At 32.5% G+C, this 19,600-nt stretch overlaps 1 protein-coding gene across 2 annotated transcripts in view; it reads left to right on the forward strand.

Moving 5' to 3' along the window:
- Window positions 1–19,600, forward strand: part of Snrk (SNF related kinase) — a 54,752-nt gene continuing 35,152 nt past the window's right edge. For both annotated transcript variants that reach the window (XM_088275135.1, XM_088275148.1), the window contains exon 1: window positions 1–189. The gene's annotated coding sequence lies outside the window, so the exon portion shown is untranslated. The remainder of the gene's footprint in view (window positions 190–19,600) is intronic.

Consider the following 19,600-nt stretch of genomic DNA (forward strand, 5'->3'; position numbering starts at 1 on the left):
GATTACGGGCAACACTCTCGATCTCGTTTGCCGTGTTGTGTGTTGCGGAATATGTTGTTACTGTCTTGTGAGTTATAAACAATTGAGATAAATGATATTAAATATAAATATAATTGTGTAATAAATGTGTGCGTGAAGTTTTTTGTGGATATCCTAATCATCTGACGTGAATTAAATATTCATAATAACGTAAGTAATTGAAATAAGTAGCCATTAAAAATGGCTTCGTTTACAAATTAAACCGTATTTTAAGTGTAAATCTATTAATTTAAGAGTACACTTGCGATTATACAATGTCTTTGTACAAATTAGATCATATTTAATGACAGTAGCCTAACTTTGCAGATGTCTGTATGATAATTCTTATCACTTTTTTTATATTTATCCGCGAGAATGGGTGGTAACAACTGTCAAGAAGTCAGAATGAATGAATTAAAAATACCATACGTGTAATATTTGCCAAAGTTTTACGTATATAGTGTATGTCAACTTACAATTTGTAGATTATGATGATTTATTTACCTACAAATAACTAATATCGATTTTTAGGTCTTCAAAATGTGTCAACTGTCAAAAACATCACATTTTAAGACATCGTAGATTTTACGTGGGTTTGTGTTTAATTTGACTTATCTTGTTGCAAAATAAATGTTATTTAATTAATTAAAGTTATGTTTTTATTATTAAAAAATAATATTTTAATATAAATCAACTATTAAAAAGTAACGTACGTAATACATATTTCAAATCATTAATTTCTTAAGAATGCTCAGAAAATCGAATGGAATATTGGAAATAATATATATTTCATAAATAATATACGAAAATATAAAATACCTTTCATCCGTAAATAGTAAATTTGCCAATCGAATAAAAATAATACCTGATTAATTTTGAAACACCTTTTAAAAGAATTCTTGGAGAGAAAGTAGAATGTTCTTATTTAAATATTATCTACATTTTTGTAACTGTTCTAAACAGTTTTATCTCAAAGTCTTATAAATATAGTATGAAAAATTATTTTCTTATTATTATCATTAAAAATATATGTTATTTTGATTATTGACTGTTGGTCAAAAGAGATCCAGAGATCATTATTAATTAATAATATTTGTAGCTCAGTGATCATGTACAAGACAGGACATCAAGCGTTTGATTTCCAGTTTTTGTTTCTCTTTTATTTAAATTTTGATTAATCCACAAAATTACGTCGGTTCACGTAAATATTATTTAAAAAATAAAAACTTTCTTGCTATTGCGTATTTCGCTCAATGCGTTTTACTCCTTAGCATTTTGTGATGTGAAATTATAAACTAATTTGAAACGAACAGGATACTACTATAGACGTTTTATGATATTAAAAAAAAGTTAAGCGGTAGGTAGTTCTACCTATCTCAAAGATCGAAGTGGGGCAGCCTTTTTAGTGGGGGTTATTTTGCATAAAGTGTATCAAAAATATTTATAATTTGTGATTAGTTTAGAAATCGTTATTCAAAAAAATAGTTTAAGTAATATATTAACATATATTTAGCAATTTGTAAAAATATAATGCCAAGATCTTTTATTTGATACGTTACATCTAAATTTGTCCGCCTCAGCAGTATAGTGGTAAGCGCGTTCGGTTACCGTGCTGGAGGTCCCGGGTTCGAGTGTCATGAGGTTCAAAATAAATATGAGTGATTTTCTCATATTTATACGCTTATCCTCTACCGATGGTGCATAGGGCACTGCATCATATAAACGCGGTGTTATCTTGATCGTTAACACACGAAGGATAGTTGATCAGCCCCCCGCTTCAGGTACCAGTCCAGGGTAATATTGAATAAATATTAGAGTGAAAAAACCAACTATATTTATTTGATCCCCCCTGGGAATCGAACCCGGGACCTCCAGTACTGTAGCCCAGCGTGCTGACCATTACACTACAGTTGCGGACAACATACTAACACCCGATTATTCCGATTCCTGACTTGATCACTTTCAAGTATTTTAAATAATTGAATGTCACACCAATAATCAGGAATAATTTATAGCCATTTCTGTAGCTGGATTTAACTTTAAATAATTTTAACTTTTACACCGAATAAAAAACATCGACTGCAATAATAATGGTGTTGTAAATAAACAAATAAACTGATGTTTAGTTTATTTGTTTATCAACTAAGTTTAGTTTACTTTAGTAAGTGGGATCATTGACTGATTGCATAATAACGGTACCTATCTGCCAATCACGGTATTTTCCGTTCGGCAAGAATGTCACCCGTGTCCTATAAACACAATTATTCTATATTATGTATGTCTAAAATCTCAAGTTCCGGTACATTTTGAAATGATTGCCGATGCAACGGAGCCAAGTTGTAATTTTATTCGTTCGCCTTATCCTTTAAAATACTTACTATGTATTATTATTACTGTACATATGAATACAGTCAACGTTAAGATAGGTTCCTCATTATCGAAGGGAACGTTATAAGGGGTCAATATTTTTAAAAAAATATTACATTTTAACCAGCGGAAATGACTGAAATTAGTAATTATTAAATAAAAGTACAATTTAAAAACATTTAACTCCTAAAACGTTCCCTCCAATAACTCTGTACCTATCTCAACGGGGGGTTTACGGTATATCAAAATATCACAACATTTTCAGTGTATTATCCAAATACTTTTTTTTTTTAAATTATAATATCTCAAATTTGATTAAGAAGAATGTTGAAGTCGGGGTATTTAGAGCTTATGACCGGTCATAGGCTGGTTAAGTGATCACTTTACACACGTGCAACATTCACCATTCTACCCATGATTGACAATCACATTACTCAAATTTTCGTAACTGCTAGATATATTGATCGATCTCATGACACAGTACATATGAGTTCACAACAGCCATCTATGTTGGATTGAGGAACGCTTTTATTTAGCAGAGATCCTTTTATTTGTATGCAAGATCCGAACCCGGATTATTTTTACATTCTGGACATGTTAAACTAAGAAAAAAACGTTTTCTAAGATTTAAAAAAAAAATGGATTTGAACGGGGTTTAACACAACAGACTTAAAAACTAGAAAGAGTTTTTTCAAGCATCAGGCATAGGTTTTGGACAATTTCTTAAAGGTGTAATTTTCATTGGTTTGAGTATTATTTCATTTTTTGTTGTAAACCGCAGATAGGAAAATGTATTTTCTTTATTCAATTTAAATTTTAAACATTTTATATACGTTGCTGGAACATTTGAAAAAATAAACAAAATTTAATATCGCTCACTCCTTTCAAGAACGTCATAAATCAAAAATCGTCAATTTTCAGTTGTGCATGTTTTCGAAATGCCCAGAAAATGTACTATATCCCAGCAAAAGCGGCATATTTTTAACTTAATATTTACCCGCTACAGGGCAGAAAGTGTTGTTTTTGCATTTTAAAGAAATTTAATTATTTTTTTAAATATACTTAATATTTTTCAAATGGAGAAAAAAACCTTCAGGTTTTACCTAAAAAGATCTGTTGCACAGTAAAAAGTTCAATAAATGGTTAGTAATATATTTTTAATACATTGTATTATATTTTTAAACTTTAAAAACGTTCTCCTGAAAAATCAAGTTTTTTTTATTTATGACGTTCTTGAAAGAAGTGAGCGATATCAGGATTCGGGGAAAAATATGTTTAGTGTTGTGACAAGGGGACTTAGGTTTGTTGAACCGGAACAGGAGGCATGATTTAGTTAAAAAATGTATTTGGAGTGTGTACGGAAATAACTTTATATTACTCAGGGGTAAACTAACTCGGGCAACCCCCTGTCCTCTGTCCCCCGTCCCCCGTCCCCCGTCACAGTCCACTGCTCCACCGGGTAGTAATCACGTGCCTTTATGTCCTAGGAGAGCTGTGTTTATAGAAGCCACCTTATACTTATTCATAGTTATTTGCCAGCCATCTGAGTGTTTTCCTATTCTGATCCCAGTTTCCTCAGCCGCTGAACGTTACTTTCGGCCTGAATGTTAGTAAATTGGTATGAAACATACAAAAATTCGTCGAAATTCACAATGTTGTTAACCTTTTCCACTCTGACCATTTTTTCTCATAACTGATCAGCTACTCTGATCAAAAAAATGCGACGTTTTTCTACCATTAAAATAAATATTTTGGCTCCCTAATTTTGGGACACTCTGTCTGGCAATTCGTATGACCATGTTAATTAAGATTAACTGTATTTATCTGAAATATTTTTTGGTAGAATATACTTGGGTGATAGAGAAATCAGTTAATTAAAGTTATACCAGCGCCGGGCCAGACATTGTGGCCCACGGAGCTGCCTACTAGAATCATACGGGCCAGAATGTCTGGCCTACAGAGTGGTAAGAGTTAAAACAGAATATTTCCTCAAACTTCTCAAAAAGTCTTCTACAGGTGGCACAAAATTAATCACTATCAAAATATGATATCATTTTTGCAAATGGCGTCGTACGTCAATCATATTTTACATTTGTGAACTAGACAGCTGCAGTATACAAGCAGATTGATAAAACGGGCACAAATGTGTATCAACACTGGCAGCGGCCACTCGATGGATAACATCTTTTTCACTCAACAGAAAAAAATGTAAAGGTCCAAATAGAGATTTCCATCATTCAAAATATTTTTTTTTATTTAGAAAAAAAAGTTATTCAAAAATTAAATTGGATAATTATTTTTTTGCCACCCTAAATTTGTTCGTATACTGCAGCTGTTTGATTCACAAATGTCAGATATGATTGACGTACGACGCTATTTGCAAAAATTATAACATCTTCCTAAAGGGTGATTAATTTTGTGCCACCCTGTACAATATCCAACAAATCAAACGTATACCATGTTGGGTCAAAGGAACTTTTAGTATAACGCAATAAATCTGTAAAACCTGTTTCCACTATCCACAAAGTCGTTAAATAACTAAATAAAGCATAAAGAGCTATTCATAATCGGATATTGGAGATGAGTAGATTCGAAATAGATCGTATCATTCGGCCATGTCGTCTATGATTAGATTACTCATGATAGACAAATTACTAATCGTTACTAATAATGTACAATCGTTGATACTTATATATATTTAGATGCTTATACGCACAAAATAGAATAACAAATGCGTTTTAAGTCTTCTTTCATCGTCACAGCAACGTAAGTGATGACAAAAGAAACCTTACAAACCAATCTTACAAAAATGATTGAAACAAACCATATAATTGTCACCAGAATCAAAGGCAGGAATGCAAAATTATTGAATTACTATTTTCATTGTCTATTAAATATTTGGTTGTATTGTTTTCGACACTTTTAAATATCCATGTTACGTGAAATATATGATGAAATTTTTGTAACGTTTATTCCGTTTTTACAAAAAAATATAAGTACATACACTATCTTTTGATTGTAGTTAAATATATCTAAGGTTAGGGTTAAATAAATATTTAAAATTATAATATAATTTTTTAAATGTTTCAGATGATAATTTCAAATTACGTTGAAAATTATAAGAGATTTTCTTTCATACACAGATAAATCGACAGTTTTGCGCACACGACAAAACGTTTTTTCGTATGGACGTACGGATGATTCATCCTTCCGCGGTTTTGCTGTTCGCGCCATGTTTCTTGGAACGCGGAAAATAAGGGACTTACGTATGCCCTAGTTTAGTAGAATACGAGGCAACTTCACTTCGCAAGAACTTCATACAGCAAAGTCGAAGTCATTGTTGTAAATGTGCAGGAAGTTAAGCCACGATACGGGCTTCCACGGAGGAGAGAGTTGGGAAGTTAGCAGGAGAGAGAGTACAGTTGAAGAGCCTGCAATATGTACTGTCTGTACCTGAGATAGACCCGCCGCCCGCTCTGCTACTAGTTATCCGTAAGCGACCCGCAGGCGGATGTTTATATGTATTTTTAAACCCTTGTCTCTAACTTTCGGCAGACGAAATTAGAATAGCACACTTGAAACTAAGTAAGATGTGAGGGGCCGGTTTATTATTACGACTGTTATGTATTGTGTGATAGTTGCGTTTCATTATAGCCAAGTACCTTTCATCAGAAGACGTGGTGCGTTAAATGGTTGCTGCCAGTATTACGGCCATTCTCATACAACTGCGTTTATGTTTAAAGTATAAATAAATACAGCGATTAAGTAGTACAAACTTGTCATTTTAGTCCGAACTGAACTGCAGTATAGTAAAACTAACCATGTATGATTATGTATTTGTAATCAAAATTATGCATTTAAAAACTGAATATACAGAGATATCAATATGCAGTTGTTATGGTAGGCGCTGTGGTGTTGCGCGGTGGTGTGGTAGTTAGGTAGACGCTCGTCCGCGAAACGGGCATCGCGGGTTCGATTCCCGGCAATTGCAAAATGAATCCAGGATATATTTCTTTTCAATAGGTCTGGGTGTTTGTGATATATTTTTCACATTAACCTTCCCTATCGTCACCATCACTACCTGCAGATAAGCATCTCAAATAGAAGCTTTGCGGGTTATTCCTTAAAAAAATATACACAATATGTAAAATAAAACAAAATCCTTAAAATTATGCAAAAATGGGATCATACTGGTAGTATTTAATTACCGTACAATTTACTGTTATTGTTATTTTAAATACGTGTTTTAAATAGATGTCTCCTCTCGTTTTAAATTGCTAACGGCCTTTGTCTAAGAGACAGACGTATTACGAGGTACGAGTGCGACACTGCATTGTTTCCCAATCGCCTCAAATGCTATAAACAGTGTCTATATCAGTGTTTCCCAAAGTGGTTCTTACGGACCCCCAGGGATTCGTGTGATCGGGAAAGAGGTCTATGGTAAACAATAAATAATAAGGGAGCACATGAAATCGTCGAGGGGTCCGCGCAGGATTTTATATAAAGTAAATAATTGTAACCCATTTTCATTATTATGAATGGTAACCATTTTTACGCCCTGACTTAAAAATAAGTATGGAAGCCACCAGGTGATCAATTAAATTTTATAAAAACTAAACGTATAATGCACGCGTTGCAATACTTACTCTGAATAAACAAAGCGTAAGAAGAGTACTCTCAGTTTCCAAAAGTTACAAAAACTAGATTTGCTTGTTTGTTGGCTTGGTGGCTTTTCATTCCGACTTCAGCCAAAGATTTTAAGACGTTCTTTATTTAGTTATCCCTAATTAGGATTTTTGTTCTTTTGCGAGTAGACCTATAAACTCAGATGAATCCATACTGATGCAGGAGTAACAATAACAAAACAGAAATAAAAAATGCTGTAAATACTACTTTATAATACTTACTAAGATATTTTATTTCTATTTTCTTTTTACGTCACAGTCTATCATTCAAGATATCAATGTTATATTAGCATTTTTATAGCATGCAGTTATTTTAATCGGGGTTTATGAACAGGTTTTTGCTATAAAGAGGGGTCCATTGGCATAGTATGTTTGGGAACCACTGCTTTAGATTCTGGATGCACAGTTTATGGAAGGAAGGCATCAAAATTACTCGCTTCTCGTAAATATTGAAATCGATGTATTGTATGTTGTGCATCTACACAATGTACATATCGTGCTTCTGATAAAATTGATACATAACTCAAAAAAGTACATTATTCGGGTTCGATAGACAATTGCTCTTTACTTTAAAGTAATGTCGACATTTGAAGTCGGATTGCTGTAAAATTAATTATTATAAATTCGCAATGAAAAATGCATTTATAAAAAAAAATTAAGTGAACAGTAGCTATGCATCAAAAAAGTTTGAAAAAAAAAACAAAAAAATAAACATTCTCAAAACAATAACAGCGTTCAAGTCGGTTCAGGGTAAGTCACAACACGTTATGTTGTTAAAAAGTAAAGTTAAAATTACGTTTATTATTATTTATTTAAATATTTCCCTAGAATAGATTTTTGTATGATTCGAGATTTTTGGTTGGCCAGCCAACAGCAGGAGTGAACAAAATTTTAAGCGCCACCGGCGCCTCGCTATTGATTCTGTCTCTCTCTATTGGACCTATCTTGCCGATCTTGAAAGAGGGTTCTGCGGAATTCACGCTGCACTCCGTCAGCTCTTCTTCACCTGAGGCTATGAATATATCTGCATATTTGGCTCCAAATCGTGATTTTTGAGTTACGACTCAATTTTATCAGAGGTGCTGAATTCCGGGCGGTCGCAGCAGGACGCGGTGTAACTAGTTCAAACAGCTGCCGTGTAAAATTTGCATGAATGAATGGATTCGCGATAGAGATGAGGTATTCTATTTCTGTTCACTCCGTTCGGATGAGGCCGGCTTACGACTTACACGCAAAATAAATAATGCCGAACCGGTGCCGGCTGTAAACTAGGACTAGCCTAAGGTTCGCAACGTAACCATTTTACAGTATCTATAAAATAACTGTTTATTTTGATGAGATTCGACGGATCCAGTGTGTATCATGTCTCGAATAGTGGGCTCATAGATGTACCATGTATGTTGGCATCGGGACATGCGCGAATGTGGCGTGTGTGATCTCTGATCGCTTGGCATATTGCGTACTCTTGCCGATCCTCTTGCGCAGTCTGCAGACTACACAAAATCATCAAAATCGTATTTTGTTTTTAGTTTTTTCTCTTCTATTATTCCATAATATTTTTTGTACCTATAATAACATTATGATGATCAATCTACACTGAGAATATATTTTTTTGCGGCTATATACAAGAATCCTTAAATCGTGCTTTTATTTTTGATGGTTTTGTGTTATGAAGCATTGAATTTAATTACTCAATGAGGAATCAAAATATACAAGAAAAATATATGTCTAACCATAAGTGATAAATAATCCCAAATAAGTGATAAATAAAATCAATACATATATTTAAAAACAATGACATGTCATTTAAACTAACCTAACCTTATCTATCCTATCTTAAACTACCCAAAAATAAGTGATAATAAGGTCAAAAAATGACATATAAAAAAAACATCGGCTTTTTTGTCATTTTGTGCTGAAGATGTTGAAGAAATGTATTTTTTCGCTCTATTTTTTTTAACTATTTTAAAAATTAAATGAATATTTATAACATTTAAAAAATTCTATAATATCAACCTTAAATAGTACCAGATACTGTTTGTTCAATAATTGAAAACAAAATATTATTTTCGATAGAACAAAATAAACCTTCTTTTGAATAACTCGTGTAAATAAGGTACAAGTTAATAAAACAATGGAATTTTTACAACTATAATACTTAAACATTATAAACTTACTCTTGACCCTCTTTTCATCTTTCAATTTACGTAATGTAATATAATTGATGAACATTTTAACCTTCACACATCCCACCACGTACCGCCTCATCGCCAGCGTCATAGTTCGCCATAAAATGTCTGGAAATTGCAGGAATTCTCAGCTCATCTCTAGTAGTAAATAATCTAGATTCTACCGAAACAGCCAAGCTAAAAGCCAAGATAAAGGAAAATAAATGCATAAACTCCCTAAAGAAATTAAAAAAATAGAAGTTATAAAAATTCTTAAGAAAAAAATTAATGCCCATTACATATAAATCTTGAAAAAATATACAAAAAAAGACTATTATATCATTTATTATATAACATTAAACCATGAGTGTAAGTCCCTCTCCAAGCACAAGAGCTCAGTCTCTTTTTTGGAGAGGCACAGCGAATCTAAATATAAAAGTTTTCCATATCTATAAATGTTTAAAATTATTATGTTATACTTAAAAATGTTAATATATTATTTAAAAAAAAAAAACATTTAAAAAAAACTAATAAAAGTAACACCCATTATATACCTAATCCGATCGTTTCATTGGAAGATTAAAAAAAACGGATTTGTGAATTTTTTAGCATAGAAAAAAATCGGTCAATTATTGTGACTAATTCTCTCGTTGGAGTTATATAATTAATTTGAAATGCTGCCAAAAATTCTTGTGTTTATGCAGGAATTTATTGCCCGTCATTTTTGTATTTTAATACTTCGGAGACCACAATAACCAATCCTTCGAATAGTTAAGTGGCCGCCTATAAATGATATGAGGCCGTTGGACCCTTTTTTTTTTTTTTTCTTTATTTAAAATTCTTTTGCATTACATAAATTCAAAAACAAAAAATATTTATAAAAAATAAAAATAAATACAAAAAAAGATCCCACAAAGGCATGGCCTGTGTGTGGGTATACAAAATAAATAGTCATAGTACAGGGTTATTTTAAAACATGTAGTGTACCTTTCTTATCAAAGATATACAGGGCTTATCTTTGTCCGCCTCTGTAGTGTAATGGTCAGCACGCTTGGCTACCGTTCTGGAGGTCCTGGGTTCGATTTTTCACTATAATATTTATTCAGTTTTATAAACATACACACACACACACACACACATATGTGTATATATATATATATATATATATATATATATATATATATATATATATATATATATATATATATATATATATATATATATATATATATATATATATATATATATATATATAAATGTTTTTGAGTTCACTCTTTCATGGCTGCAACAGAGGGATTATTACGTTTTATCAGCTGTACTTAAATCCACATGACCCCTGTTATGTGCACCTTATTTCTAGATAAGCTCTGTATATCTTTCATAGGAAAGGTCACTAGACTAGACGGTAATATGGTATCATTATAAGTATGTACGAGTACATACAACCGATATTTAGACTTGTTAATACGTATAACACACACATTCGAATCTATCATAATTTATAATATTCATCCGATTATTCAAAATCGAATTAATCGTGTCGCGGATTAACTAGGCTGTAAAAATTTATATACTTAAATGTTCATTCGAGTTTGTTTTATTTTTTTTATTTTTTATTTTTATTTTTTATTTATGAACATAAATTGTGTACATTTATTTAAAGAACAATTATAAACATATTTAAATTTTTTTTGCAGAGACCCACCAAGCCACCTTGTGTGTCTTGTCGGTGGAGTTCTCTTAACATACATTTTTTATTGTTTTTATCCAATTTAACCTAATATACACACAAAGAACCTTATATACAATAAATTATACCTAATATATTGAAACTAATATATTTAACCTAATATACACACAGAAAAAATATTGCATGATGCGTTATTGATAAACTAATAATTGCATCTGCATACATAAATTCTTAAAAATAATATTACCAACAATTGTACATATTAAGTTTTGAAATATTAATTCTCTAAAATATTGCCATGTTAATACGTTCTTCCTTTCCCAGAAAATAAATATAAGGGTACATACCTACATCCCCCATTAGCTACTGTTGTCTCCCATAAATTATTGCTGCACGTGTTAAAACTGTCACTTAGAATTGTATAAGGACCGTAGTCCATTTGATCTTCACATTCGTTTGATAATGCCCTAACAAGGCGAAACAATTGTCACAATATAATTTTTTGTTTTTTTGTTAATAAAATACAACTTAGTAGACTCAAAAAATCTGTGTTTGATTTAAAATTAATACATAAATTGTAAAAAAATTATTCCCATTTTATATTATATTATATTTGATATAATAATTATAATAATATTTTAAATCTTGTATTTCGACACACTCAAAACGTTGTTAATATATTTATTATTTGATACATTGTGTGTATCTTAATTTAAAAAGAAGTGGAGTCATTGTGTAAACAATTATCGTTTTCTCAATGGCCAACGATACTTATATTCTACTCGGATGGTTCCTCTTGATTTGTTACGTTTAAAACTCTTCACACATGACGTATTTCATCCCTTTGCCAAATAGCGTCGGATCCGGTGGATTGGCGAATCCGCCCAAAGTTCGCGATGAACTCTGGCGGCAGTTGTTGACCCAGTTGCCGAAAGCTTCACTATTGATTCCTCGCCTATCTGCCGGCGATTTCATATTATTTATTGCCTTCGCTAATGTTTACTCTCTTGTTTTATTTCCCAGTTATACAATATGGACCTATTCGATTTTCGCCTAGTGGATCACAAAGACGATAAAAAAATGTTAATTTTACTTTTTCTTTTTTACAAGACATTTTCACCTTATTTCGTTGAATGAATTAGGATTAACGCCATCTTGTAGTGTGTATATATATTTTTTTGATAATTAGGATTTTACAAAATTAAAGCTATATTTTAAAACATCAGATTATTAGAATACCTGCAAATATAGGGATGTGCAGTATTTTTTTATAAATTAAATAAAAACCTACATTTTCAATTTCTTGATTAAAAATTATGAGATTTACATAGATTTTTTTAAAGCACATGGAGGTACAGATTGACGGTTATAGACCAGAAAAAAAGATTTTTTTAACTAGATAATTTTTATTATTATTACTACTGATCTGTTCGGACTGCGGATAATATTGTATCTGTGGAGTAAGTACTTAATTTTTTTTTACTTTTTATAATTTTTTTTATAAAAGATTTTTTATTTCATGGGTTTTCTTTGACAGCGTCATTACGAGACGTCACACAAACTTTGTTTTAAGTTAAATGTTATGGGTAAAACAGAAAAGTAATCTGAAGTGTGGTTTAAGTAATTAATTACAATCACAGTTGACAGTACAAGTGCCATTTTAGAAATAAATGTTACCGGGGTTTAGTTATAAGCGCGGCCGTTCATGTACGCCCATACTCCTCTGAGGAAAGTTTTGTTCGGACGACCATGTATGTTTCTGTACGTAGTACTCTGTACGGCCACACACCCGGACAGGTTAATTTAAAGAAATAAAAAAATATGTTTTAATTCATAAATTTCCACGGTGCGTGTGAACGTATACTCTAGTTAAAATCGCGAGCTCTACTTGTGTTAACTCATGTGCAAGTGGATTCGCGGCTTAATATTTTCTTGTAGGTGTGCGTTTAGCATTATCAGACGCTGTGGCACTGTCTTATTAGAATTTGATCCGTTCAAATAATAAAACCGGTGTGTGCTTATTTTGGTTTCGTCGAGTCGCGACTATAAATAAAATTATAATTACTCGTGTAGGTTAATGAATAAAGGTAGTCGGCCCAGTGAACACGTGCTAGCGGAATGGAAAATCGGGCACGTATAGTGGTCTGCTAAAACAGGGGTAGGCAACGTGTGGCTCGCGAGCCACATGTGGCTCTTTCTTTGTCGAATTCAAAATGACGTTTTTTTTACAGAAATTTTTATTGTTTTTTTTATTATTCCGTGAATAAAATAAATTGGAAGTTTTAAAAATAAGCTTTAGTTTTATTCTGTCTTATATTCTTAATAAATTAAAAATGCATAGTAAAATGCGTACATCGTTGAATGTTCAAATATTTTTTGAGTAACAGATACATAAAAAAACTGTTTATTTTAATATTATTTAATCAATTTAGAAAACAGCGTTATCAAATCTTTTTTGTGCTGATTTATATATCTATGATAGAGGTATAATTTGAGCAAAAAAATATCTCCGGTTAAAAATCTTTTACCTAAAATCTAAAATACTTGTAGGTTCCTTCAAATATTCAATAAATTAAATTAAATTATTGTAAATTAAATGTTGGCTCCCCCAAAATTTCTAAACCGTTTTGCTTCTCACATTTGGCTCTTTTGGTCCAAGAGGTTGCCGACCCCTGTACTAGAGCCTAGAACCCGGGCACGGGGCTTAGTACCCGGTTACGGGAATATCAGAGCGTGACCTGTGGGACGTGATGGGTGTTAGCGAAAGGTGGGGAAACAATGATGGCAACCCAGAAATAGAACCCTCTTTGTATCGAATATCGAGTTTTCTATTTTCGATTTTTCTATTTAATTATTGCACTTGTTCTTGGCTCACATATTGACCGTATTATATTTACAATCAAACATTATCTTATCGTTTGTCATAAATAAGTACCCACGATTAATCTACCGCACAGGTTCCCAAACTTTTCTAGTCTGTCAAATTTCTCGCCAAAAGGGAAAATAAAATCGCTAGAATGTCATAGAAAAAGGGAAGGAATAAAAATATATCTTGGCACTTCTATCTGTCTCTTTGGGCTTCTTATGCCCTGTAAAAGTCTTCTAGGACGCCAAGGGGGCGTTATCGCCCACTTTGAGAAATACTGATCTACCGGGATGTGTTTAAGGAAATATTAAATATAATCTATTAATTATATTGCCTTAATTATTAATCTGCCGATATTATTATGTGTACAGAACTATGTCAAGGTGGATATTGATAAAATATTTATGATAATTATTCAAATGCCTGTGGCAGTAACCCTTTTTTATTTTATCGCGAATTAATTATTCAATCTGATGTTGGATATTAATTTGATCTCAATCGAGAGATAGGGCTTAGAATGTGGTGGCTATATAAAATCTAGGAGTGTAAAAAAACAAAGGGTATAATATATATTCATATCTTATTTTACTTCTTAGTTTTCTTCGTGTCCCTGTCGTATTTAACATTACACTACAGAGAGTAATTATCCCTGTCTTTGGGATCTTTAAACAGCGCCTCAACGGTCCTACTCATGGTTACTTAGATGTTTTATTTCATTCTTAACATATTGTAACAAAAATACCTATGTAGGCGCATAATATACTGAAACGTTTTCGATTCCCGGAACCAAAATAACTTGCTGCAAACTTACTATAGCTAGATGGGTACCTTTACATACTAGTAATTTTATAGCCACTAGACTCCATTCATTCCCGGGATTGTATCAAGAGGTTTGCCAGTACTCTCTTATGGAGCGTTTTATATGACGTAGACAAATGGAAATAGATATTCATAATTCTTTACATTTTTCGCATTACCAGACAAATTACGTCAACGGACTCTATTCTTGGAGTTGCACGGATTAACACGAAATGCTACCGTATTCTTCGTGTATATTCGACTGGTTTTACTAAACAGGATTACTTTAACCTTTTCAGTAATTATAATGTATGGTAATGTGATTATATACCGCAACGGAAAGGTGAAAATCATGACTAATCTCGATATTTTATGTATCAAGTTTATCCATTCGCTATGGACCGTAAAAGTTGACGAAATTTAACTAATTGAAAACATATTTTTTTCTTTTCTAATATGTAGTTGTAAGGGGGTCGTTCTTCTTCTTCTGACCCTTATCAACAGCCAATGGTGCACGGGGGATTGCATCATATCGGTACGTGGTTACGTGATTGGGAATGGAAGGGGGTAGTATTTCGTCAATATAATAGTCTAATTAACCTCCGTTTTTTGGGTTCAAGTCGAAATATATCTATCAGAGAAAAAATAAATTTAATTGCTAAAAGAGTGCATCAAAACACATTCACACATCAGTTGTATCAGTGTATCGCTTCAGTGTTATTTTACAAGTTAATCAATGGTTATTTTTTGTTGTTGAGCCAAGTTGGAAGGTGCGCGTGTTCTGAAATTCTGAAATTCTTTGATCTGGAAGATCCGACTATAAAAATAAGCAAAAAAATGAATGCGAATTAAACGGAACCATTACGATTTCCTACGTTTTCAGTTTACGTCAATTCCGCCATGAAAAATTGTTGCTACTAAACTGAAATTACGTTATGGATTATTTTGACGTCATAAGTTCTTTTTTTATATCATAATGCGTGAAGAAACTATTAAAAACTTTCATTAGAAAAAATGTGGGTTGAATCAATACCGTATATCTGCAACCTCGTATGTTAATTTGAGTGGGTGTCTCTACTCGCATTGTTGTGATTATTTGAAACCTCATAAGTTTAAAATAACTTCGTCATTTTATAGATACAGTGAAGAAATTACGCGTGTAAATTTGGATACCAGTAAATATACGGAATGTGAAAACATTTTAAAGGTTGAGATTAAATTTATGATCGAGAAAACCTATCTCAGACATTTTTTCTTTGTTTTCTCAATATAGTAGTTATGGACATTTACGGGGCTTACCAGTCGTTGGCTGGTTTAAGTCATCAGTTACAGTTAGTTGGTGACTATATTTATTCAAATTCGGAAAGTTGTATTATATGTAATATATTCCATTTTAACAGGAACGTTTTTAGTGATATAGCCTCATTCGGGGTGAAATGCAGTGTATTTGTATACGAATATATTTTTACACTTAATTTTTTTTTGCACACAATTGCTGCAGGATATATTAAAGATAATTTGATTTTTGTAATATTTAAAAAAATAACCACTTATAACATTCCCTCTTATAATGCGGTACCCATCTCAACGTTATAGTGGTTTTTACTGTATATTCTTGTACGATATTTCTATACCGCGGAGTTGCTAAATCTATCGTGCAGTTCTGTTTTGTATTCACAATAGTATGTAGGAGGTAGGAGGCATTGCCTGATGTGAAAATACATAGTAAAATGCGGCGCGGCCGGTGAATCACGTCGCGGTGCGGAGCGTAAATAGACGTCCAGTCCGCGTCCACGCGCGACGCGCGGCGCTCAGTAGGTCGGGTCGTCTGCACCGGACCCGTCCGCTTGTCACCAGGAAGGTCGTCTCGACTCATCGCTAATGGCCGACTGCCACACGCCGACTGTCCACTTGAGACACACAAGAAGGAAAGGTTCCTGACGTCCGTGACGTTGAAATATGAAAACAGTGACGTTTTTACTGCGAATTGTAAGCGGAAATTGGGGAGAAAATTGAGAACCCGGATTCAAAAAGTTCTTAACACTTTGACTGCCAGTGTCAGCCACCGGTAGCCGACACAATGCATTTCAATTGCGTCTCGTCGGCCACCGACGGCTGACACTTTGTACCTTACATTGACTTTATATGACAATATAAGGTACAAAGTGTCAGCCTCCGGTGGCCGACGAGACGCAATTGAAATGCCTTGTGTCAGCTACCGGTGGCTGACACTGGCAGTCAAAGTGTTAACTGAAATGATATAAATAAAAAATAAAACTAAATATAATCGTACTGAAATATAACCTTTACCATATAACTAAATGTAATTATTATTGTAATATACAATACTTAAACTCATTCAATTAAATTTTATTTTCACAGAAAAAAATATTTATAATCATGTTTTTCAACCCCCGCTTTGTTGTGTATAATATGAATTTCGTCTAGCCTCACATCAGACTGATGATGTCGGTAACGAAGAAACCCGGTCAGTGGTCAAATAAAATATACTTATATGGAAAAAAACATATAGTTGTTATTTTAGTATATAAGGTTATTTTAAGGGTCTATAAGCGGAAATTGAGGGTAAAATCGAGATGTCGGAGGATAGGCTTCTGACGTTGAAATACGGTGACGTTTTTGTTGGTTATTTGTAAGCGGAAATCAGGTAGGAAATTGAGACAACAGATAGAAAGCTTCTCGATGTAGAAGTGCAATGGCGTTTTCACTGCGGAAGGATTTCAGATGTCGAAAAGAATAATTCCGTACGTTCATTTTACTTTCTCTGCTTCACACATAAAATAAAATACTAGTTTGAACCGATTTTTTAGTTGGTGAAATAGTTACCTGTAGATACCTATATTATAATTTCATTATGGGATGTCTGTACAGTGTTTGTTATTATTGACCGTTCTCCGGTATTTATATTTGCCTGCTGGGATTTTATTTTGCTGTGTGCTACGCGGATATAGTTATGTAAGATATTTATAGCATATCCTCAGCCGATAATCGGCAGAGACTTTAATAGTATTGTGTAATTAAAATAATTGTATGGACACGACACCATCATAGTATTAGGATTACTGGTTTCTGTCATAATTGTTTAGTTGATTACAAGTCGACGCAATGGCTTTTGTACATTACATACATAGTTTATTAATTGTTTGTTTGTTACCTTCAAATATTATAATTAGCGATAGGTTGAATCGAATGGAACGAGCGTTATGACGTTAGGCTAATATATAATATTTTCAATGTCTAGGTCTAGACCAGTGTTTCCCAACGTGGGGCGTGCGCCCCACTGGAGGGTAATTTTAATGTCTTGAGAGGCAATGCGCAAATAGTTAATATTTGTTACATTGTTCTCGAAAAACGTATTTTCAAAAAAAATATACCGCAACTCTGACTTTTGGAGAATATGATGACTGCAAATTTATATTTGTTTTATTTGCACTTTTCCATATTATTTTTAGTGATAGATGGAAATACTAGCCCAGCGTAAAAATGTTGAGATTACAGTCGGGTACTTCGTATGTGCGTGATTGACTTGTTCGTTCGTTTACATTTTGTAAAGTTTATAAACTTATTTTAATTATAGTTCCTAACCCCATGCAAAAATGAATAGTAAGAGTATGAAAAATTGTAGTATTCAGAAGATTATTCGCATTTTGGTTTCTCAAGCCAAGCCCAAAAATCGCACTAATTTTCTTTGGAGTTGTAATGTAACATTATATACATATTATTTATTTATGAAAATTAAATTACAATAGTATATATTGCATGTGCGCATTTTTTATTTGAAGTAATTCACTTTTTTCATATTTTTTTTGGTAAATAAAAAAATTGGTACAGGGGGCTTGGAGATGTCTGATTCGTTAAAGTGGGGCATGGTACAAATAAGGTTGGGAAACACTGATCTAGACTGAGGGGTTACTTCTCAGACTACGTTGAAGCTTTTGGTTTGCGGTACTATATATAAAGTTTTTGTGAAATATGTGTTACTTCTGTAAGCTAACGTCGACAGCATTGTAACGAGTACACATACGATTATAATACTTGAATGGGTTTATAAATGGTCCTTCTAGAATGCTTTATTCGGGAGGGTGTTGAGCAATGCGGTTAGCGCTTTTCTCGGAATCACGTTACAAATTACGAGAAGCACTTTGAGTACGGCCTCGTTCCTGAGTCATACCGTAAAATTACAACACAAAAATATCAAATTTTCGCCATGATATACGCCATTTCCTACGCAGAATTTCAGCCCAATAAAACGTGTTTCAAAATAATTATTCAATTTAAGATTTATACCTTACCTATTACGGCGCTTCCGGCCGATATATTACTCTTCCCACTGGAATGTAGATTTTCGGCATTAATAATGAGTTTCCCAAAAGAGCTACGTCATATCTCTTTCATACTGTCGGAAATCATTTAATCGACTTTTAAATACTTTAATATCGGCCTTATTCCTTATCTTTAATATTCCTCGTGTAATCTGGGGCGATGACTGATTTTTAGTAATCTATACATATTTATGAAGAAAATCAATTCAAATCAGATTCTGTTTCGGAATTGATAAAATCAATAAAAAAACGTTTGGTCTTGTTTACGGAAGACTCTTGTTATCAGATGTTTCTTGTTTACATTATAATAATTACACTTGAAAGAGAAATGTTTTTAAAGGTATCGCCAAAATTGTAAAACGTTTATATATAATCGTATATATGCATATATATATATATATATATATATATATATATATATATATATATATATATATATATATATATATATATGTAATAAAATAACTAGGTACCTACCTATACATTTTATTAAGTACTTACATATAGTACCTACATAAAACAGTTCTACCACCAGATGTCGCATGCGTCGCGCTGAATAAAACAAAAGACATCAGTTGGAAAAAATATAATATTCTGAACTGTCAAAATCAGATAGATAGATAGAAAAATATTATAAAGATAAATTAAGAATAAACTTTAATTAC

This window comes from Brachycentrus maculatus, unplaced genomic scaffold (assembly GCF_059751285.1).
Source record: "Brachycentrus maculatus isolate JH-2025_06_01 unplaced genomic scaffold, ASM5975128v1 h1tg000036l, whole genome shotgun sequence".
NCBI lineage: Eukaryota > Metazoa > Arthropoda > Insecta > Trichoptera > Brachycentridae > Brachycentrus > Brachycentrus maculatus.